Below are 25,448 nucleotides of genomic sequence, written 5' to 3' on the forward strand. Positions count from 1 at the left end.
ATCAATGAAATATCATCATGGCACCACCGAGAATAACCATGGTATCAATGACATATCATCATGGTATCAACGAAAATCACCATGACCAAAGTATTAACAAAACATCATCATGGTACCATCAAAATCACTATGGTATCAATGAGAAATTATCAATAAAACGACGTAAACTATATCTCTAAAAGAATAATTATACGAGAATCAATGAACGAGTATATCATATAACAAAAGATCATGTACCAACAGTAGCTCGATAGAATTTGGACGATCATCAACGGCTCGACTGAATCGGAACGATGTGTAACTGGCTTCTGCAGCAAAGTTACGTCACTAACAAATATATGATTGATGAAGAAAAATATAGTTGAGAAGTTTTCAATTATGAGAAAAATCAAAAGCAAAAAGTAAAATTTTGATTTTCAAACATATTCGTAGTCCGAGACGATAACCCAAAATCGGTGCAGAATTTAGAGAAACTTCCTTCTGCAAAGTTATAGACCACATCGATTCCGGTCTACCATAGCGGGTAGTTTCTTCTGCAAAGTTGTAGAACACATCGATTCCGGTCTCTCACGCGGGTAGTTTCTGCAAAATCGTTTTCAATAAGAAGAAAAATAAAAAACAAAAAACGGAAATTGCTTTTTATGTATGTACGCAGTCCGCGAACGATAACTCAAAATCGGTGCAGAATTTGAAAACACTTCCTTCTGCAAAGTTGTAGACCACATCCATTCCGGTCTCTCGCATGGGTAGTTTCTGCAAAATCATTTTCAATTAGCAAAAAAATCAAAAACAAAAAGCAAAAGTTGCTTTCCAGGTATGTACGCAGTCTGCGAACGATAACTCAAAATCCGTGCAAAATTTGAAAACACTTCTTTCTTCAAAGTTGTAGACCACATCGATTCCGGTCAACCGGGCGGGTAGTTTCTGCAAAATCGTTTCCAATTAGCAGAAAAATAAAAAACAAAAAGCGGAAGTTGCTTTTTAGGTATGTACGCAGTCCGCGAACGATAACTCAAAATCGGTGCAGAATTTGAAAAAACTTCCTTCTGCAAAGTTGTAGACCACATCCATTCTCATCCCCCTAGCGAGTAGTTTCTGCAAAATCGTTTTCAATTAGCAAAAAAAATCAAAAACAAAAAGCGGAAGTTGCTTTTCAGGTATGTACGCAGTCCGCGAACGATAACTCAAAATCGGTGCAGAATTTGAAAACACTTCCTTCTGCAAAGTTGTAGACCACATCGACTCCGGTCTCCTCGACGGGTAGTTTCTACAAAATCGTTTCCAATTAGCAGAAAAATCAAAAACAAAACGCGGAAGCTGTTTTTCAGGTATGTACGCAGTCCGTGAACGATAACTCAAAATCGGTGCAGGATTTGAAGAAACTTTCTTTTGCAAAGTTGTAGACCACATCGATTCCGATCCCTCTAGCGGGTAGTTTCTGCAAAATCGATTTTGATCAAGAGAAAATCGAAAACAAAAACGTACTGCTCTGATACCATGTTGAGAGAAGGAGAGAACACAGAAGTAGAACCCCAAAGTGTGTAGAATACACACATGAGATGATGTATATATAGAGGGGACCTGGGTGCCATATATAGAGAAGCCATATATTGAGTAGCTTCACATATAAGCTCAACAGAAGTGAGTACTTCGGACCCATGCATTCCTATCATCTTTGACCTTTTGTCAGCAGATGCTCAATCTGGTACGGATCTGCTACTCACTCAACTTAAAACTATCATAACTTCTTATCTGTAGCTCCAATTGACAAGCCGTAAAGACAAGCCTGTAGAGCAGTTAGAGTACTTCAATTTTGATCAATAAAATCCCAACTATGACCACTTCAAGAATACTCACTGTTTAGCATTACCAAGACATCTTTTGGCCCTTAGAGCACCATATGACACACTTTTAGCTTAAAATTGGCTTGTTAGCAAGCCCTTATAACTGCTGAATAATCATGTAGGATTCAAATAAGCCTGATTGACATTCCTTTACTCATTTTTTTATCATGGAAACGGAGCGCCAGTACAACGTACGTGGATAAGTGAGGACACAACAGGAGTGTTTTATTGTGATGATTTATGCAAAAAGGTCATTATGAGAACTATATTTGGGGCCACTTTACGTGATTGTGGGATGCATTATTGAGAAAAGTTTAGTGCTAGGTGTGCAGGTGGATGTAGAAGGGTTTTGGCTTGTTCGGGGTCCGTTTGAGGCCAATCAAAAGTCCAAAGGTGCCCAAGGGATAAAGTGAAGTGTGGAATCAATCTTTGCTGTTTTGGGAGCCTATTTTGGTCATAAACTGCTTATCGATGATTGGATTTGAGCACTTTGATATTGTAGAATGGGACTTTTGGCCGTTCCGGACAAATTGGTGCTATCCATTTTGCCAAATTTCTCATGTATTGTTTTCTTGCTGTTTTGGTTGTGTAAGTTTCTCCTGTGAGTGAAGCCTCTGCTCAAATTATATCTGGCATATCTCATCCATATGGTGTGTATATGTGTGTGTGTGCACGTGTTGAGTGGACACATGGATAGTCTCTCTCCTCTCACTCCATCGGTGTGTTCCCTATCTTAGCCAGGTGGATTTTGTATGCCGAGTGGTGCCCCGTAGTGTGTGTGTGTATTATCACAAGAGTGTGTGCTGAGTGATTATAGAGGTGTTGTTTGTGTTTCCATGCCGCTCACATCGCTAATTATAACCTAACCTATAACCTACACAATCTTGCATGGTGAATGGTGTGTATTCTAATCCAACCATTGCTGTCAAGGTGTTATCTTAAATAGATCTTCCTTTAACACTAGGTTGGTAACCTAACAGGACATAAAAGTGTCCTTTCAGGGTTTTGAAAAAAACCTCCAAAACCATAGTAGATCCACTCATTTTGTAAAATCCTTTCATGAGGCTATAGTTCAAGGCCTACTACACATGTAAAAAATAAGAAACTTGTAAAATTTCTCATCTTTTGGTCACACCAAACCTCCAAAGTTGATGGACCAGTACATTTTCATCAAAACAGTCATTTCTTACATTTTGTTGCATAAAAATAAGATTAGGGATTTTTGTAGGACTTGAGATAAATTCCCTAGTTAATTCAATGGGTTGGTGACGAGAACATATGATTGCTTCTCACTCACTATTTTTTGTTTTGCCAAAAGAAATAAGTACCATAAAGTTGAATTTTTACCATTCTGCAAACCTATCATCAAAGTTTCTATAGCCACGCTCAATACAAATAATATATGCATGTTTTCTTTGTTCCCTATTGTTCTTTAGGTTCATAAGGAGCCATGGAGCATGTCAAAAGAATATTACATCTCTTACCAAGGGGAATCTTGGGGACAAAGATGAAGTGCTAAATACAGCAAACATGAAAAATCTGGGTTCAACATTATGAGTTGTAGAATCCCATAAAAACTATTCAATATCTAGCCAAATTTGATCCGTATGACTAGATATGGTTACTACCTACAAAATGCATGTAGTTGTCACAAGAAACTAACAATATTGAAAAAGCTATACTTGATATACTAGAATGTTTCGTTTTCTTCTATAATTGAAAAAATAAATCATCGTTGTCTACTATGCAAAATAGGGTATTAGGTGCCCCAAAACTCAAGGAATATTAGGTTTATGTTACAATATGCGACATAGAAAATCAAAACTGCATTTGGATATCATGAAATCCACCAAAAAAATCATAGAAGAGCTAAAATTGGTTAAAAAGCAGGATTTGACAATTTTTGTAATTTTGTCATAATTTACTTACAACTTTAACATTTATTTCTCCCTAGAAGCATCAGGACATGTTGAGGACTACTAAAGATAGTTCTCTAGCATTATAGACATCACAAACATGAGTTCTAGAGTGGTATAGTTGCAAAAAGTTGAAAAAAGCCAAAAATAGGACCCGTTTTTTCACACAGTTTAGTTTGTGAAATGTTGTGCAAGGACAAGGTTAAAGATGGAAATGATATTCCAAAAAAATGTCGAGTTTTTTTCAGCTCATGAGACAACTTTCTAGATAGATAGCACCTCAAAATCCATTTTTAAACTCTTGACATAATTCAAGGAAAATGGTCACTTAACAGGACATAAAAGTGTCCCAGGACATAAAAGTGTCCCATTACCAACCTAGTGTTAATGAAACCTTGTTGGCGAGGAGTGATACCCTTATCCATAGTGGGATAGAGACTTAGGGAAATTGAATTGGCAATAATTTTGTAAGATATTGACATCATGGTTATGGGCCGCCAATGTTTCAGTTAGAAGCATCATTTTTTTTTTGAATCAAGCCTATAACCTAAACATTAGTTAACTTAACCTATAACGTAACCTAACCTTTTATGTACAACCTATAACCTAACCTAATTAGCCTAACCTATAACCTAACATGTTGCCTAAACCTGACCTATAACCTAACCTAGTCTATAACTTATAATCGAACCTATAACATAACCCTAACCTAGAACCTTACCTATAGGCTAATCTAACCTAAACTAATTAACCTATAACCTAACCTAACCTAGTATATAACCTAACCTATAAAATAACCTAACTTAATCTATAACCTAAACCTAATCTAACCTAACCTAACCTAACCTAACTGACCTTAACGTTGTCGTGCTGTGACACGTACATAGTGGGAACGCATGCTACAAGATCGATCTTGTAATTTTTTAGATACATAATTATCTTTCCTATAATGTACATATGCATATTTAAGTATAATAATAAGCCTTCTATCTCATCCTATTATTTTTCTCAAGGGTAACCTATTGTTACTTTACCATCAGAAAATACTATGGGAAAAGCATCATTAACTCCGCCTCTTTAACTTGGGGCAAAAAACATTGATTCTTTATTTCTACTATCTTGTTATCATCTTACATCCTAGCTAGATCCTATATCTAGGTTAAACACCAATATATATATATTATATGTATTTTTCATATTTTTCTCATATTTTTTTTTAAATAGCTACTAGGAGGGAATCAAATCCTAGTGGGACACTAGGTGGCATGATTTCAAAGATACACTTATTTTAATGCATTATTGCAAGCATGATTACAAAACTTTATCAAAGAGCAATGTCATGCTTTCATATGGCATGAGGTGTCCTTTGGAATCAAATGAAGGTCTAGGCTAAGGGGACCACGGGAAGACTTTTGTTGCTAGAAATGGATCCTATTTTGATGATTTTTTACAAAAGGTTCCAATCCGAATTGGAAAATGATTTTAAAATAAAAATCGTAGCTAATGAGCTGAAGTTGGAGCCACGGTTGAGGAGATATGATCAAAATACTAGACCCTAGTCTGCCCACATCATGCAGGGATAGCTCATTTTCAACTTTTCCAATTTCTGTTCACACTGGCTCCTCTCTTCTTGTGTAAACCCTTGGGGGTTCCCTTCACCTATAAAAGGGAACCTCTTCTTCCTTGAAAAGAAGGCAAGCATTCAAGCCATTGATGAGAGGAATTCATGAGGGAGTGAATAGTAATGCCAAATTGTACTTAGCCATTAACATAAGCCTAAGCCTACACTTTCTCCTAGAGGAAGACTAGCCATTCTTGCATGCTATCCTTGGAAGATCAACTCTAATCAAATAAGGTCGTGGACTTGGCGTATCAATCAAAGTTGAATTCTCCTCTCTTCTTCTCTCTCCATCAATAATGGTGCCGAAGGGTTTGTCAAGTAAGATGTATTCTACATTGATGTTTTTCTTGATTTCTTGTTGTTTTCTTTTTCATCTCTAATCCAACACCTATATATATATCTAATCTCATCTCCTTAACCAAATCTATCTCTCTCACTCTTAGTAATTCATCCTCTCTACAAATTTTAGGTTCTGCTTGCTACAGGTACATCTCTCCCCGCGTTATCCTTATTGCCTACGGGCAAGAATAGGGCTTGGGAGGGAAACTCTCTTCTCTTCTCTTCCCTTCTCTTCTGGGTGAAAGCATGGAATGGTGGCTCAAATAGCTGTGTCCATGGACACCTACTATCAAAAACTTTGGCCTACAGTTAGACATGAATTCACATAAAATTTCGATCATGATATATGTCAATGGATAGCTCTTAAAGAATAAACTGTAGAAGTGCAATCACTTATAAATTTTATTTAGTTTGTATTCTTTTTTCCACAAGATTGTTTTTGTGATATGCTATCTAATAGCTTAAATATCATTCCACCTATTCATGCTTTCACCCTTCTCTCATATCTACATTTTACACATACTAGAGCTATCCTAGATGAATAATCTACATGATGATAATTTCTATTGCTTTCACTCTGTACAATCTATTAGAATTAACGTATGGATTAGCCGTAAAATACACTTTCAACAACGTATAGTGTTTCTCTTTGGCCCAGAAAGGCTCAATGAAATACTTCTATCACCGGATCCCATTATACTACCTCTCATAGACTATAACTTTTCTTTTGACGTAAGCGTGGTTATCTTGCTATGAACCAAGGGGATTTGTACACACAATTAATCCCAATCACTAGACAAAATATATATATTATGGTAAGCATAAAACTACAATTCCAAAGAACAATTCGTAGCCTATTTGGTCAGCCAAGATTGAATGCCATTAACTCATCTATTAACCCTTTCATACTACCCATGATACGATATGACCATAGCCCTGATGTTTTCATCTTTGTGTTATTTTGACATTCTCTTTTGTGTTCTTTCTTTGTGTGTGTGAGTGCAAGAGAGAAAGAGTGGGGCTTCTTTGATTGCACTTCTTTCCAAACCCTAGTCTTCATGGCATCTATGGTTTAACCCCTTCATATAGTTTTTTGGAGTTCTCTCACAAACTCTCACAGCCATAAGCCCGGTGCTTTTCTGGCAAGACCGTAAATTTCTCGACATATTTTTGGTGAACCCGATGCGAAACAGCCAGGATGAGAGTTTGTGGGTAACCATGGGTGATCATGTTGAGCAATAGGGTATGCATTTTGACCCAACAATAATGCAAATGTTTCAAGCATTTGCAATGTTCATGCAACAACAACATGCCACTGAAAGAAGGGATATTTCAGCAACGAGGGCCATACAAGCGGTCGTCAACAGAATGGATCAATTCAATGGAAAAGATGTAACCAAGTACTTACGCGAGTATGTGAAGGAGATGGAGCTGCATTGCGTGTCAAAAGGTGAGATGATTCAAAGCTTTGAGCTAGTTTTTGCTCCAGAAATTAGGGAGCATATTAGGGCAATTAAAGATGGGCATGGGAGAAATTGGGAAGAACTTAAAGTAGCTTTAAAGGAGGAATATTTCATGGAGGACTCTGAGAGAGTGACCAAAAGGACATTCTTAGAATGGGTAGTCAAGCCAAAGCAAGGACTATCAATAACAGAGCTACTTAGGAAATTTGAGCGGCGCTATGCACAACTCACAAGGACAGAAAGGGCCACACTAGATGCAGAGAAGACAGATCTTTTCTTACAAGCTGTAGGTAAAGAGTTTCAAGAAAATTTGGAGCTTCTTCTTGAAGATAAAGATGCTGAGCAAGGACTAAAGACCGACTGGAATGACGTTGAAGGTGCTGTCTCACTGCTTGCCAAACGACAAAGAAGAAGGGACAAGATGGTAGTAAACACTACAAGTTCTTCCACCTCAACTTCTGACAAAATGGTAAAGACTACTTTTATCGCTCCTAAGTTTGATGAGTCCATGCTAGATGAGCTTCTGAAGGGAATGTGTGACTTGAAGGTGAAGCTTGCAAAGCTTGAAGAAAAAGGCCAACCATCAGGGCCGCTTCCTAGGCAAAGACAACAACCCAAAGAAGGGTTTGTTAATAGATGTATTTGGTGTGATAGTACAGACCATGTAAGAAGGGATTGTGATGATTTTAGTGATGCTTCGTCAAAAGATGTTGTCTTTTTTAAGGATGGTAAAATCCACTTAAGAGAGACAGGTCTACCCTTGAGAACTAACTTTGGGAAGGGGGGAATGCAAACCTTAGTTGAAGATATGGCAACTAATCATGCCACCTCTTCACTTGAGGCAACTACTTATGGAGTAAAAATTGATCATTTTTGTGATGAAGAGGTGAGTGACCATCATGGTCAAATTTGGCCAAATGTCATGTAATTAGCTAAAAAGGGAAATCTTACAAAAGAGATTCTACATGAAGCAGGTGATTGCATACGTCTAGAAACAGGATGGAATGATCCAGTGGACTCATTGTCAGTGCATGCCTACATTACAAAATGCCAACAAAATGAGGCTATTGTAGAAGAGAAACGCAGATGTGAGAATGCTCATGAAGGACCATCAAAAAGAGCTTCTAGAAGTGGGGGAAGAAGAGACTCAATGCCTTCTCAAACACCCTTGACACAAGGAGCATCTCCACCTGAAGTACTCATGGAGGAGTCTACAACAGGAAAGAAGAAAGAGCCAACAAAAGGTAAGACAAAAGGCCCAACTTATAAACTAAAATCTGATATTGAGGTTGCTACAGATTTAAAGAAAGTCTTGGAGGAAAGGATCTTGAATAGCAAGATTGAGTTTACTTTGAGAGAAGTTCTTGGCATTGCAAAGCGTGAATTCCATGAGGAGATCATTGGCATCATCAAGAGGAAGAGGAAAACCCTTGCTGAAGGTTCTCGTCCACAGGTTGAAGGGGAAACCTCGAAGACACAAGGGATGCAGCTGCAAAATAAGGACGATGATGGAGCTGTGGTAGGATGCTACCAATCTAGTGGGAGAGTGAAGCAAGTGCATTTCTCAAATGATGATGAAGATATTCCTAGGAGCTACTATTCACAAAGTCACTGGGCAAGGGCTACTATAAAAACTTTGGTTAAGGTAGGTGATCTTGAAGAGCCATTTGTGGCCTTGATTGACCATGGTTCAAAAATAAACATAATGTCAAAGAGTCTCTACAACAAGTGCAAATGACCGATGGACACAGAGCACGGGTGGATGGTAAAAGTGGCAAACAATTCATCCGGTGAATTGTATGCAGCATGTCTAGGTGTGAAGGTGACAATAGGTGATGTAGAGATTGACAAAAAATTCTTTGTACATGATACATCTTCATATCATCTCATCCTTGGACAACCCTACATGGTGGTAGTTCGAATGGAAACAAAGGTAATGGATGATGGTTCAGCATATGCTAGGATACATAGCAAAGATGGTAAACGAGCTGTCCAATTTCTCACAGTTTGTGTAGACCATGAAAGAAATCATGAAAACCTCAGAGAACATCCTCTACCAAAGGTGAGCAAAGAGTTTCATGATCATAGAGAAATGATGGGTTTTGGCCAAGTACCATTGTAAAGCGGGATTGCAGTGGTATAGAAAGAAAAAGGGTCTCGCCTGATCCAAAAATAGGTGAAACTTTCTCAACGATCTCCTTGGTAACAAGAAATGGATCAGTATGTTTTACAAAACTTGAAGATTTGAAGAGATGTGAGAGGCAATATGTGCATAATATACAAATAGGCATGAAAAGGAGTGGGTTGCTAGAGCCTACTGAAAATGTTTTGGGTTTGTGTGAACAAGTTTCTTTTGTAAATACTATGGGTGAGTTTCTGCTATAATGGGGTCTAGTTTGCATCTTGAAAATGAAGTTGTGGAAGTTTGCTCTATGGAAATGTATCAAGTAATAGAAGCATTTAAAGAAAACCAACCAGCTGGCCCAGAAGTCCATGTTGAAACTAAATACAAGAGTGTAGCAAAGAAGGTGAAACCAGTAGCTTCACCCTTACCACCCAACAATAGGGAAAAGATTGAGCAGGCTTCTTTACAACCAAGTTTGAGGAATCCTAAAAAAATTGGGCATACCTTCACAAAGGAGTCTTTCCAAGAGTTGCAGATTAGTCGCGAGGAGTTTCTAACACCAGGAGGAGACAAAGTGCTTCAAAGAAATGCTTTCAAAGCATGGTAAGGCTTTTGCATTTGAGCCACATGAGATAGGATGTGTTGATCCTTCTATTGTAGCTCCTATGGTAATTTTCACAATACCTCATGTGCCTTGGAATCTGCGGCCTATTCTGGTTCCAAAGGCTCATTTGCCAAAGTTAGTAGAGCTACTAAATGAGAAAATCAAAATGGAAATCTTGGAGCCTTCTTGTGCTCCATACTCAAACAGGTGGTTCATAGCTCCAAAGAAGAATGGTTCTCTACGCTTCATCCAAGATATGCAACCAGTGAACAAGGTGACAATTAGAAATGCAGGTACATGTCCAATTGTGGATGAGTTTGATGAGGCATTTGCAGGGAGGGCAATCTACTCAATGGGGGATCTCTACTCAGGGTATGATCAATTTCAGCTTGCAATTGAAATCAGAGACTTGACAACCATGAGGACACCTTTGGGTTTGGTAAGGATGTGTACCTTGCCACAGGGAGCAACCAACGCGGTTGAACATATGATGAATGGGATGAATAAGGTCTTACGTGACTTTATTCCTCAAATCACAATGCCTTTCATTGATGATTTTTCTATCAAAGGATGTGAATAAGGTAACAAAGATGAAGCTTTGGATCTCAAGGGATGTCGCAGGTTTGTGGTAAATCACATAAATGATTGTGATAAAATTTTATCTAGGTTGGAAGAAGTGAATCTTACATTGTCAGGGAAAAATTCTATATTTGGTGTCAATGAAGTGCTCATTGTGGGGCACATGTGCGGGCCATATGGTAGGAAACCTTGTCCAGCAAAGATAGATGCCATCCAAAGAATGAAAGAAACATGCACTAGCATCACTGAGTTTCGAAGGTTTCTAGGAGCATGTGTCTTCTATGTTATTTGGATTCCACATTATGCGCATGTAGCTGATCCTCTTTATCAGCTGCTTAGAAAGAATCAAAAGTTTAAATGGACAGAAGCACATGTAAAATCCATGAAAAAGCTAAAGGAGTTTCTCCAGTCAGCAAAAACTTTGAGAAAGGTAGACTATGAGTGTCAAAGGCTAGTAATTGTGACAGTAGACACCAGTCCTACAAGGATTGGATGGGCAATAGGGCAAGATGACAAAGAAGGACACAGGTATGTGGTAAGATTCACTTGAATTGTTCTTAAAAGATCTTTACAAAGGTGATTGGCTTTTTGTTGGAAGCTACTTGAGTACTCTAACAAAATAGGATGATTGGTATGAACAAGAATTCAAGAGGATACGCAGGAAAGAATATGGGTACTTTTTAAGGGATGGTTACTTGTGGAATCATCCTAAACAAAAGGGTGCTACACCACAAAGGGTTATATGTAAAAAAGAGACTCAAGTAAAGCTCATGCAAGAGCTTCATGAGAGTCTATGGGCTGGACACAGGGGTGTGTGGGCAACCTTCTCCAAGTTGAAAGAAAAATACTGGTGGAAGGGTATGTGTAAAGATGTATCTCAGTTTGTAGCACTACAAGAGGTTGTGTGCTCTTGTGACGTTGTTAGAGACGGAAATACACTGGGTTTTTATAACCCCCGGCGTCACTAATAGCATCGCTACGAGAGCGTCGCTACAACCGTCGCTATAGGCGTCGCAATATGCGTCGCTATATAGAGACGGTCATAGCGAGGGTCATAGCAACGGTTATAGCGACGTTTACACAGAAGTCTATAGTGACACTCATAGAGACGCTACAAAGCCATAAATAGCGACGGTTATAGCGACGCCCGAGAGAATTTTCTTTTGGTGGCAGGGCATTGAATGCCCTGCCACCCATCAACCATATTGTACTTGATTCACTTTTTAAAAAAAGTGCAAGGATAGATAATAGACCCAAAATAGTCACCCACAAGACGCATTGTTTGCAAAACTGACAATTGTACACATCATAGGCAAAATGAATTGATTGGCAAATGTAATAATGACAATTGTACAACATCATAGGCATAAAGAATTGATTGGCAAAAGGAACTGCGGTGACAAATATAATAATATACATGGTTCAAAAAGACGTATAAAATCCGTCTCATGATACATAAGCTATGAGAAACCCTAAACTAATGCTATCTAGCTACGGCTAAACTGACGTTGTCTAGTCAGATGTCTCATCGCGTCCAAGCGGCGTATCTGTCGGATTCTGCAAAAAAAGACAATAAGACAACTTTCAGTACGTATAAACATATAACGACATTTATAAAACAATACAAAAAATAGAAAAGAGTAAACCCTAATACTAACCATGCCGCCGCGAGAACTGAGAATGTCCATCAGGGCGTTTAAGCCCTTCCTTCCTGCGTACTCGCGCTCGTACAGTGTGGGATCACGTCTTGTCATCGACCACTGTCAAAGCATACAAAGATTTCATTATGTTAGAATTAAAAAACTCATAAACCCTAAACTATCGAACATAAAGAGCAATGCGAAAACACTTACAAAATCGGCCTCAAATGATGCCCATGCACCGCTCCCCAAGTGGTGCGAGCTCCTTGCCTCTACTCGCGCTCTAGCTGCATCCTTTTGTTGCTTCCACTTATCGGGATTCTCGCGCGCTGCTTTCTTCGCATTCTTCCAATCTTCTTTGGCTAGCCAATCTGGCCTGTTCCACCCATGCTTGATTGCTTTTTGCACTTCGGAACGCTTGTGTTTGCAGTATTCGTGCATTCGAATCTTCATCAGGTCTTCATTGAAGCGCTGATCCCGTGTTGCAACGGGAAACTCATCATGAAGTATGCTGATGACTCTGTTTTTTAAATCACTTGGTACTTCACTCCATTTGTTTAGTATGTAGTGTCTAAACAGCTGAGAGCAAAGACCACGCATGCGCGAGATCACCTTCTTGCCGTCATCATCCATGATGATACCGCCGCTGAAGTCGACGGAGTAAGGCAAGCCCTCTGGCCGGTGACGCGTGAACCTGGGTTTCCCGGCAAGGGTCTTTAGCGGCGTGTCGATGGGGGTACGGACGTCAGGTGTCTCGTTCGGCGTCTGGGCCTCGAAGCGAGGAGTGTTGAGTGGGGTGGCTCCTGGCGGAGTAGCTAGAGGTGTGTAGCTACTAGGAATAGTCAGCCGTGCAAAACCTGGCGTAGATGGCGATGCTGTGGCTGGTGTGGGGGCGGGCAAAGAAGGGGAGGTTAAAGAGCCTCGTCGAACACGAGGCGGTGTGGAGGCATCGGTGGCGGAATCCCCACAACAACCGCCACCACCACCACTAGAGCGCCGGTGTCTAGACGAGTGTGAAGCTCGTCTCGTCGACGCCGAAGCTTCGGAGCGCGCCGAATGCTCCGAAAGAGAGGGAGATGCGGATGGAGTAGGAATGCGCGATGATGCGCCAGAGCGATGACGCTCCACGTACCACTGTCTCTGCTGCGGTGACAAAGAAGAAAGAAACTCCTCATCATCCATACCTGCATTAAACACACGAATATTTAAACTTAATATTGAATGAATAGAGTAGACAATGACGCAAAGACCACTAAATATAATGACGTAATGACGCATATAAATACAATGACGCAATGAATTGAGTGATAGAAGAGGCAAGTCGAAAACTCAGAATTTTCAATCAAAAGATGTGAGCGCGAGTAGAAAAGAGCGTTATACACCATGGAAGGTACTTAGAGAGCCAGAGCTTTTACAACACGGAGAAAAATTGTTCAAATACAATATTTGTGGCTTTAAGAGATCTCTCTCTCATCCTCGCATAACTCAGCATAACTTCCTATATCTATATAGAGCTATCCGTTTAAACACATATCCTCTGTTTCATTTTGTAGCTCCTCTGCATGCACCCCATATAGAGTAGTAGCATCTTGATGCTCGTCTGGCACCACCGCAGCGGCTTCTGATTGAGCATCTTCTCTGATCTCCTCCATTGATGCCGTTGTGATTGGCACATGGTAGCCTTCATACGTCCTTGCACTACGAGGGGCTACCTCTATGACGTACCACCAGTTTGATGTAGACTTTGTAGGATGAAATATTACCTGCCAGAGCCACATAACTTACATGAGAGCTTTAAAGCACATAACTTGTAAAAGGGGGATGTTAACTATTTACATACTTACTTGTTCACAATGCTCGGGTAGTACGAAAGTGTCTCTTAGGTCAGTCCATTTCTTAGTAGAATCCACCTCAAGAAAACCAGACTCTCCTATACGCACAGTAGCGTTGCGACCCTCCATGATTATCTTGAACCATTGCACGTCGAACAAGTCGACAAAAAATCCTCTGTAATCGATCCTCAAAATCTCTTGCAGCGTGCCAAAGTAAGTGAGTTCCGCCACCACAGGATCTGCATCAGAGGAACTTCGTCGACTAGACTGTTCAAATTTTGCCATGATTCCACAATCTTGAGTAAAACGCTTTTTGTCGATTCGTTCCACCCTAAAATGTCTACCTTTACACCATGCTGCTGTGTATGACTTATACTACAACGAAGAAAGATTATGAATGGCTGTTCAAACGTTTAGAAATAAAGTCACTAGCTAGTCGTACATTGCAAACTTACCTTGGTCGCGCAACCCCGAGAGTACTCCCACTCTTCCTGAGTCACTTCGTCACCGCATTGTTGTGCACTTTTCAATTGGTTGTGCAGCCATCTTAAGCTCATGAAGGTTGGTAGGCTCTCCAAAACCGTCGGATAGTGCATCGGTGGTCGTCTTCCCCATCTCCACTCGATTCGTGCCCTTTGTCGCTCTTGCTTTGCATCCTCATACTGTGAAATCCACTTTTGCATCACTGGATTGTGAAGCATGCAAAATCGGTTGATTTTATCCTCTAGATCTTCCGTCATATTCTTCTCAACACCGAGATTTCACATGACAATCCTAGATATGCGCTCATCATCTATGGTTCGCCATAGCGTGTCCCGGGATTTATCAAATCCGTCTAGCCGCTCTCCAATGTACAATAGGGACTCTGATACCAACCAACATTCTGCCATCCTGCCCTCCGGACGTGCCTTTTGACACACATATCCCTTAAGCGTTTGCATGAAACTTTCTAAGAAGAACATCCATCTGGAATGAATTGTGCCAGCTATTTCCACCTCATCAACGATGTGAACAAGAAGATGCACCTGAATGGTTAGCATGGTAGTAGGAAAATGTTTCTCAAACATGCACACAAGCTCCGCAGCATTTAGTTTGGCGAATGGTATGGAGTCTACGTTGATCTCCTTTTGTGAGATCCATTGCACCAGCTTTGCAAGTTTGTAGATTGTGTTACGGATGTCGAGAGACAAACATCCCTCAATGGCAACCGGTAAAATAAACTGTAAAGTATGTGCAACAACGATATTAAAGTCCACATTTTATGCAATGATATTAAAGTCCACTATGAACGTACCTGACACATTTTATTCCAATAGTGTGACTTCAAACCGGTAAGCTTTCCTTCTTTAGTAAAACACGTTCGGAGCGAGTGCATTATGCCAGTGGGGGTCCGCAAAGATCGAATGGTGTCTTTTACTTTGTGTTCTTGGGCTCCTGTGAAAATCCATGGTGCTTTAGGGAGTTTTATCGATCCATCAGACGCTGTTTGCGGCCAATATTGCTCCATACGATCCACATTTCTAAGGTCAACTGTGGCTCCCAAAGTATCTTTCTTGCCGGTCAGATGGTCCCATAGTAGATTACCCATATTCTTGAATATGTGCATTGGATTGAGCAAGTGATTGATCATGAGTCGGGGCCAGTATGGTAACTCGTACCATAGAGATAGTCTCTTCATCCCTGGAGGCAATCCGTCATCGCACATCTCCTTCTGCTCTAACCATGCTTGTGCAGACATCCTTGGTGGCTCTCTTCCCAAAAAGCCGTCGCGTAACACATGATTCTCTGGAAGATACTCTTGATGACCTTCGTAGATTTGCTTCTTCAGTGAGGGCGCCCTACGTGCATTCAGTCTAGGTCCACATGTGACACATGCTCTGTATCCGCTTGTTTGAAGCCCTGCATGTATACACATGATAATAGATCAACTATGGGAAAAAACAAGATTTACAGTGTCTGAGTGAGGAGTGTCAATAGATCACCTGAGCATTCTGTTAGCCCGGGATAGTCATGCATGGTCCACATTAGAATGCCTCTGCTCAAAGCATTCCGTCGTCCTGTGTGTCGGCTCATATCCACCACCTCTATGCCAATCCACAATTGTTGTACTCTTCCAATAGTGGACGAAGATACACATCCATATTCCCCACTTTATATCGCCCTGGCACAATCAAGCTTAGCCATAGGTGCCCCTTCTTCGTAGTCAACCACGGGGGAATGTTGTAGTTGACGATGACAACGGGCCATACACTGTAAGATGTTGATCTTTGACCAAATGGATTTACACCATCCATAGCTAGTCCTAAGCGCAAATTTCGAGCTTCCCTGGCAAAATCTGACTATGTTCCATCTATATGTTTCCAGGCTGCGCAATCTGCAGGAATTCGTAGCACACCATCTGAAGATTTATTCTCCTCATGCCATGATGCTAGGGCGGCCATGGACTTACATTCGAAGAAATGCTTGATGCGAGGAAGCATAGGAAAATGTCGCAAAACCTTTTGTGGAATTTTTGTCCCGTGGAGATCTACTCGATATCTTTCGGAATCACATTTCGGACACTTCTCCATGTCTATGTATTCCCCTCTGAAAAGAATGCAGTCATTAGGACAAGCTTGGATAGAATTGTAATCCATCCCCAAGTTTCGCAAAATCTTTCTTGGTTCATCTCGGGAGTCTGGCATCACATTGTCAGCTGGTAGTATGTGCTCTTTAAGCAATCTACACAACATAAAAATACGATAGAGTCGTGTAAAAATCTATCAGATCATTATACATTTAGAGTTTTATTAAAGTAAACTAATTGTAATAGATCACCTGAAAAGCGCTGTGACGCTAGTGTCACTCCATCCAAACTTTGCCTGCATGTTGAGAAGAACCAGGAGTGCTTTCAATCTAGACATACGTGCTCCATTATACAATGGCATATCGGCTTCACTTTTCATATCATCATAGATAAGCCTTTCTGAATCCATGATCGTCTTGATCATTTCATCAATCTCGGGCTCAAACATTGCCTCGTTGGGAATGTGCTCTGCATGATCATCCCCCAAGCTGTCAGAGGCTACATCTTGTGGCCTCACATATGCTGCTTTACCAAAGCGCCTGCAAACACGTCTATTGGGTTGCAAGATTGCTGCTTGTTGGCCAGCGTCAGAGTCCGACGAGTTATAATTGGCAACAACTCGATCTATAATAGATGGATCGAGCTCGCCAAATTCGCGAACGTGCTGCAAAGAAACACATCTTGTCCGTCGCACAGCATGCTTGCATTGATTACAAGGAGATAAGACCCTCGTTGAGAGATAGGTGTTTCAATTGGAGGGTCCCACATCCTCGTCACTACTCATAATGAGGATAAAAATATTATAACCTGGACAACAAATTTAATATTCTATTGGCATTCTTCGTCTTATCTCTCTCTCTCTCTCTCTCTCTCTCTCTCTCTCTCTCTCTCTCTCTCTCTCTTTACCTCACATTCTCTAGTCATGTCCAATCCCCGCACACCTCGGTCTAGAGGTGCATGGAGATCAGAACCACCGAGTTATAATCTCATCTTTATTGGTCAATACATATATTTGTGGGTACAAGAAATCTACAGACCCACGTCTACATGATACTGCATGTAGTGGACAAAACCCCTTTGCCTCTTCTCTAGCTGTAGCACTTCACAGCATCTTAACATCTTTTCACAGTAGATCTTTTCACTGTTCGTCTAACTCTAAACCCTAAACCGTAATTAATTCTTGCGTGGACTCGATCTAACGTAAATAAGCGTAAATTTAAATAAACGTAAATCTAACTAAAAATAAACCTAAATCTAATTTAACGTAAGTCTACATCTAACCTAATCTTTAACGTCTTTTGGGATAGTTTCCTACGACATTAAAACTCTCTTCTTCTTGCGTGTGCGTGTGTGTGTGCGGGTAAACCTAAATAAACCTAAATAAACCTAAGTCTAATCTAATATAACATAAATCTAAATCTAACATAAATTATGTTATATTAAAAACAAAGAACTAGACTAACAGGGATTATAAGAACCTTAAAACTGATTTAACACTTAATTTTTCACATAACTCGGCAAGAGTTGGCATTCTCATCACTAAAGATGTGAGAGTTAACTTCCGGCGGTGACGCTGCCTAATCTCCATCCACATCTGACGACAGCAATTGGCCCTTTAGACCGTTCTTGCTCTTGTTACTAACTTTGAAGTGGCTGTTGAATGACTAGAGGTTGTCTAGATGGTCATTGTGTCGGGGATGTAGTGACTCTTGCCGCCCTGAAAATCCACCTTCTTCCCTATCTTCTGAAGACATTTCACCAGTACTTTTGGATCGACGGAGTCCACCATGAGTGAAGGCAGCGATACCCTATATTCCATTGAGGGCTTTCTTCACCCGCTTCATGCAGGCATCGCAGTCTATGGAGACCTAAATCTAATCTAATATAACGTAAATCTAAATCTAGCATAAATAAACGTAAATCTATTTAAAAATAAACCTAAATCTAATCTAATTTAACTTAAATAAACCTAAATCTAATTTAACATAAGTCTACATCTAACCTAATCTTTAACGTCTTTTAGGATAGTTTCCTACGACGTTATAAATCTCTTCTTCTTGTGTGTGTACGCGTGTGTGGATGTGTGTGCCAATAAAAAGAGATAAATGGTATAACCTTTCTATCACCCATGCCAAGTATGATAGATTGGTTATGCCATTCCCTCTTGAATAATAGGTCTTGAGTTCAAGTCCTCGTCGGCTAGATCTTTAGGTCTTTTAATTTTAATTAGTTTCCTACAACGTTAAATTAGTTTCTCTCTCTTTCTCTCTCAATGTGTGTGCGTTTTTTTGTTTATGCATGTTTTCTGTCTCTTTTCCTCTCTCAATGTGTGCGTTTTTTGTTTATGCATATTCTCTCTCTCTTTTCCTCTCTCAATGTGTGCGTTTTTTTTATATGCATGCTCTCTCTCTCTTTTCCTCTCTCAATGTGTGTGTGCATTCTTTGTTTATGTATGTGTGTGTGCGTTTTTGTTTATGTTTGTACTCTCTCTCTCTCTCTCTCTCTCAAAAACACTATGTGTGTGTGTGAGAGAGAGAGAGAGGGAGAGAGAAAGAGGGGAAGGGAACATAAGAGTGAGGAGAGGGAAGGAGCATACCTGGCTCTCCTTCCTCTCCTCGTGTGTGTGTGTGTGTGTGTGTGTGTGTGGAGAAGAAAGAGAGAGAGAGAGAGAGAGAGAGAGAGAGAGAGGGAGAGCGTTACCTGCTCCTTGCTTGAGGGCGCCGAAAAACTCAGATATGAGATCTGAGTTTTTGGGCGCTCTCTGTTATTTTTTTAGCCATGTCGGCGTCGCTATGAGTGTCGCAAATTTACTTGTAAATTTGCGACGCTCATAGCGACGCTTATAGCGACGTCGGGAAATATTTTTTTGAGCGTCGCTGTGTGAGCGTCGCTAATATGAATAGCCTCTTGTAGTGTAGAGTCATGTGTAACTTGTCAAATGTATTTAAATGTTCGACATCGTGATGGATTTCACCCTACATATCCACTAGCCATGCACTATAAATGGGTTGTGGATCTAGTCACAATGCCTTTAGGACTCTGGCAGATGAGATACTTGGTTCTTGCACGAGAGGACCTAACTAATCACGTTGAAGGAAGAGCATAAAGAGCTAAAACCACAGAAACTGTGTGCAAATTCCTTCTTGATCAGGTGATCTGTCGTTATGGTTGTGTGGAAAAGATCACTGCAGATAGAGGTGAGATGGATGCCGAAGAATCAAGGGAGTTCTTTTCTAGATTAGGACTCAAGCTTTCTGTTACTACAGCTTACAACCCTGAAGGCAATGGAAAGAGTGAAAGAGGGCATCCTCCTATCATTAAAGCTTTGGCCAAGGCTTGCGAAGGAAGAGTTGGTGAGTGGCCAAAATTGTTACCATATGCTTTATGGGCTGATCGTACAACACATAGCTCAGTAACTGGCTACATGCCTGCAGAGCTAATTATGGTCAAAAGACAGTGATGCCGATTGAGGATACCATTCCCACATGTAATGTACTACCTTGGCAAGAGGGGCTTAGCAGGGAAGATCTCCTTGCACTGCGTATAAGGCAGCTAGAGAGAAGACCTGGAGACATTGAAGCTGCAAAAGAACTACTAAAAAATGCAAGGTTAAAAAACAAGGACTACTTTGATAAGCGACATCGACTCAGGAGCAAAGCAATTGACAAAGGTGACTGGGTTTTGGTGTATGATAGTAGCCTTGATAACCAGCACACAGTCATGCGTAAGTTTTCAAAAAGATGGTTTGGACCGTATGTTGTAAAGCATGTGCATGAAAATGCTACTTACAGCTTTTCTGGACTAGATTGTACAAAAGTAAATATTCCCATTGCAGGAAAAAGGATCAAAATGTTTAAGAGAAGAGGAGACAATGATCCCGAAGATGTTGATGAGGAAGAAGAGCAAACCACAGGTAAAGATCAAAGTGAAAATGAAGCTTTGGAATCATCCAGTGAAGAAGAAACAAAGGAAGATGTACAAGAGGTCTGATCTTACAAAGAAATAATGTGGCACATACCAGAGGATGTGTAGGTTTAGAGGGGGTGGATGTCGTGCTGTGACACGTACATAGTGGGAACGCATGCTACAAGATCTATCTTGTAATTTTTTAGATACATAATTATCTTTCCTATAATGTACATATGATTGTTTAATTATAATAATAAGCCTTCTATCTTATCCTATTATTTTTCTCAAGGGTAACATATTCTTACTTTACCATCAGATAATACTATGGGAAAAGCATCAATAGCTCCGCCTATTTAACCTGGAGCAAAAAGCATTGATTATTTATTTCAACTATCTCATTATCATCTGACAGCCTAGCTAGATCCTATATTTAGGTTAAACTCCAATATATATATATTCTATGTATTTTTCATATTTTTCGAATATTTCTTTTTAAATAGCTACTAGGAGGGAATCAGATCCTAGTGGGACACTAGGTGGCATGATTTCAAAGATACACTACAAGAGGTTGTGTGCTCTTGTGACGCTGTTAGCGACGGAAATACACTGGGTTTTTATAACCCCTGGCGTCGCTAAAATCGTCGCTACGAGCGTCGCTACGAAAGCGTCGCTATATACGTTGCTATAAGCGTCTCTATAAAGAGACGCTCATAGCCACGGTCATAGCGACAGTTATAGCGACGTTTACACAGAAGACTATAGCGACGCTACAGAGCCATAAATAGCGACGGTTATAGCGACGCCCGAGAGAATTTTCTTTTGGTGGCAGGGCATTGAATGCCCTGCCACCCATCAACCATATTGTACTTGATTCACTTTTTAAAAAAAGTGCAAGGATAGATAATAGACCCAAAATAGTCACCCACAAGACGCATTGTTTGCAAAACTGACAATTGTACACATCATAGGCAAAATGAATTGATTGGCAAATGTAATAATGACAATTGTACAACATCATAGGCATAAAGAATTGATTGGAAAAAGGAACTGCGGTGACAAATGTAATAATATACATGGTTCAAAAAGACGTATAAAATCCGTCTCATGATACATAAGCTATGAGAAACCCTAAACTAATCCTATCTAGCTACGGCTAAACTGACGTTGTCTAGTCAGACGTCTTATCGCGTCCAAGCGGCGGATCTGTCGGATTCTGCAAAAAAAGACAATAAGACAACTTTCAGTAAGTATAAACATATAACGACATTTATAAAACAATACAAAAAATAGAAAAGAGTAAACCCTAATACTAACCATGCCGCCGCGAGAACTGAGAATGTCCATCAGGGCGTTTAAGCCCTTCCTGCCTGCGTACTCGCGCTCGTACGGTGTGGGATCACGTCCTGTCATCGACCACTGTCAAAACATACAAAGATTTCATTATGTTAGAATTAAAAAAACTCATAAACCCTAAACTATCGAACATAAAGAGCAATGTGAAAACACTTACAAAATCGGCCTCAAATGATGCCCATCCACCGCTCCCCAAGTGGTGCGAGCTCCCTGCCTCTACTCGCGCTCGGGCTGCATCCTTTTGTTGCTTCCACTTGTCGGGATTCTCGCGCGCTTCTTTCTTCGCATTCTTCCAATCTTCTTTGGCCAGCCAATCTGGCCTGTTCCACCCATTCTTGATTGCTTTTTGCACTTCGGAACGCTTGCGTTTGCAGTATTCGCGCATTCGAATCTTCATCAGGTCTTCATTGAAGCGCTGATCCCGTGTTGGAACGGGAAACTCATCATGAAGTATGCTGATGACTTTGTTTTTAAAATCACTTGGTACTTCACTCCATTTGTTTAGTATGTAGTGTCTAAACAGCTCAGAGCAAAGACCACGCATGCGCGAGATCACCTTCTTGCCGTCATCATCCATGATGATGCCGCCGCTGAAGTCGATAGAGTAAGGCAAGCCCTTTGGCCGGTGACGCGTGAACTTAGGTGTCCCGGCAGGGGTCTCTAGCGGCGTGTCGATGGGGGTACGGACGTCAGGTGTCTCCTTCGGCGTCTGGGCCCCGAAGCGAGGAGTGTTGAGTGGGGTGGCTCCTGGCGGAGTAGCTAGAGGTGTGTAGCTTTTAGGAACAGTCAGCCGTGCAAAACCTGGCGTAGATGGCGATGCTGTGGCTGGTGTGGGGGCAGGCAAAGAAGGGGAGGGTAAAGAGCCTCGTCGAACATGAGGCGGTGTGGAGGCATCGGTGGCGGAATCCCCACAACAACCGCCACCGCCACCACTAGAGCGCCGGTGTCTAGACGAGTGTGAAGCTCGTCTCGTCGACGCCGAAGCTTCGGAGCGCGCCGAATGCTCCGAAAGAGAGGGAGATGCGGATGGAGTAGGAACGCGCGATGATGCGCCAGAGCGATGACGCTCCACGTACCACTGTCTCTGCTGCGGTGACAAAGAGGAAAGAAACTCCTCATCATCCATACCTACATTAAACACACGAATATTCGCCATAGCGTGTCCCGGGCGTTATCAAATCCGTCTAGCCACTCTCCAATGTACACTAGGGACTCTGATACCAACCAACCTTCTGCCATGCTACCCTCCGGACGTGCCTTTTGACGCACATATCCCTTAAGCGTTTTCATGAAACGTTCTAAGAAGAACATACATCTGGAATGAACTATGCCAGCTATTTCCACCTAATCAACTATGTGAACAAGAAGATGCACCTGAATGGTTAGCATTGTAGTAGGAAAATGTTTCTCAAACATGCACACAAGCTCCGCAGCATTTAGTTTGGCGAATGGTATGGAGTCTGCGTTGATCTCCTTTTGTGAGATCCATTGCACCAGCTTTGCAAGTTTGTAGATTGTGTTACGGATGTCGAGAGACAAACATCCCTCAATGGCAACCGGTAAAATAAACTGTAAAGTATGTGCAGCAACGATATTAAAGTCCACATTTTATGCAATGATATTAAAGTCTACTATGAACGTACCGGCCACATTTTATTCCAATCATGTGACTTCAAACCGGTAAGCTTTCCCACTTTAGTAAAACACGTTCGGAGCAAGTGCATTACGCCAGTGGGGGTCCGCAAAGATCGAATGGTCTCTTTTACTTTGCGTTCTTGGGCTCCTGCGAAAATCCATGGTGCTTTAGGGAGTTTTATCGATCCATCAGACGCTGTTTGCGGCCAATATTGCTCCATACGATCCACATTTCTAAGGTCAACTCTAGCTCCCAAAGTATCTTTCTTGCCGGTCAGATGGTCCCATAGTAGATTACCCACATTCTTGAATATGTGCATTGGATCGAGCAAGTGATTGATCATGAGTCGGGGCCAGTATGGTAACTCGTACCATAGACATAGTCTCTTCATCCCTGGAGGCAATCCGTCATCGCACATCTCCTTCTGCTCTAACCATGCTTGTGCAGACATCCTTGGTGGCTCTCTTCCCAAAAAGCCGTCACGTAACACATGATTCTCTCGAAGATACGCTTGATGACCTTCGTAGATTTGCTTCTTCAGTGAGGGTGCCCTACGTGCATTCTGTCTAGGTCCACATGTGACACATGCTCTGTATCCGCTTGTTTGAAGCCCTGCATGTATACACATGATAATAGATCAACTATGGGAAAAAACAAGATTTACAGTGTCTGAGTGAGGAGTGTCAATAGATCACCTGAGCATTCTGTTAGCCCGGGATAGTCATGCATGGTCCACATTAGAATGCCTCTGATCAAAGCATTCCGTCGTCCTGTGTGTCGGCTCATATCCACCACCTCTATGCCAATCCACAATTGTTGTAGCTCTTCCAATAGTGGACAAAGATACACATCCATATTCCCCACTTTATATCGCCCTGGCACAATCAAGCTTAGCCATAGGTGCCCCTTCTTCGTAGTCAACCACCTGGGAATGTTGTAGTTGACGATGACAACGGGCCATACACTGTAAGATGTTGATCTTTGACCAAATGGATTTACGCCATCCATAGCCAGGCCTAAGTGCAAATTTCGATCTTCCCTGGCAAAGTTCGACCATGTTCCATCTATATGTTTCCACGCTACGCAATCTGCAGGAATTCGTAGCACACCATCCGAAGATTTATTCTCCTCATTCCATAATGCTAGGGCGGCCATGGACTTACATTCGAAGAAATGCTTGATGCGAGGAAGCAGAGGGAAATGTCGCAAAACCTTTTGTGGAATTTTTGTCCCGTGGAGATCTACTCGATATCTTTCGGAATCACATTTCAGACACTTCTCCATGTCTATGTATTCCCCTCTGAAAAGAATGCAGTCATTAGGACAAGCGTGGATAGAATTGTAATCCATCCCCAAGTTTCGCAAAATCTTTCTTGCTTCATCTCGGGAATCTGGCATCACATTGTCAGCTGGTAGTATGTGCTCTTTCAGCAATCTACACAACATAAAAATATGATACAGTCGTGTAAAAATCTATCAGATCATTATACATTTTGAGTTTTATTAAAGTAAACTAATTGTAATAGATCACCTGAAAAGCGCTGTGACGCTAGTGTCACTCCATCCAAAATTTGCCTGCATGTTGAGAAGAACCAGGAGTGCTTTCAATCTAGACATACGTGCTCCATTATACAATGGCGTATCGGCTTCACTTTTCATATCATCATAGATAAGCCTTTCTGAATCCATGATTGTCTCGACCATTTCATCAATCTCGGGCTCAAACATTTCCTCGTTGCGAATGTGCTCTGCATGATCATCCCCCGAGCTGTCAGAGGCTACATCTTGTGGCCTCACATATGCTGCTTGACCAAAGCGCCTGCGAACACGTCTATTGGGTTGCAAGATTGCTGCTTGTTGGCCAGCGTCAAAGTCCAACGAGTTATAATTGGCAACAACTCGATCTATAATAGATGGATCAAAGTTGCCAAATTCACGAACGTGCTGCAAAGAAACACGTCTTGTCCGTCGCACAGCATGCTTGCATTGATTACAAGGACATAAGACCCTCGTTGAGAGAT

The sequence above is a fragment of the Adiantum capillus-veneris genome, chromosome 28 (genome assembly GCF_014529385.1).
Source record: "Adiantum capillus-veneris isolate H3 chromosome 28, ASM1452938v2, whole genome shotgun sequence".
NCBI lineage: Eukaryota > Viridiplantae > Streptophyta > Polypodiopsida > Polypodiales > Pteridaceae > Adiantum > Adiantum capillus-veneris.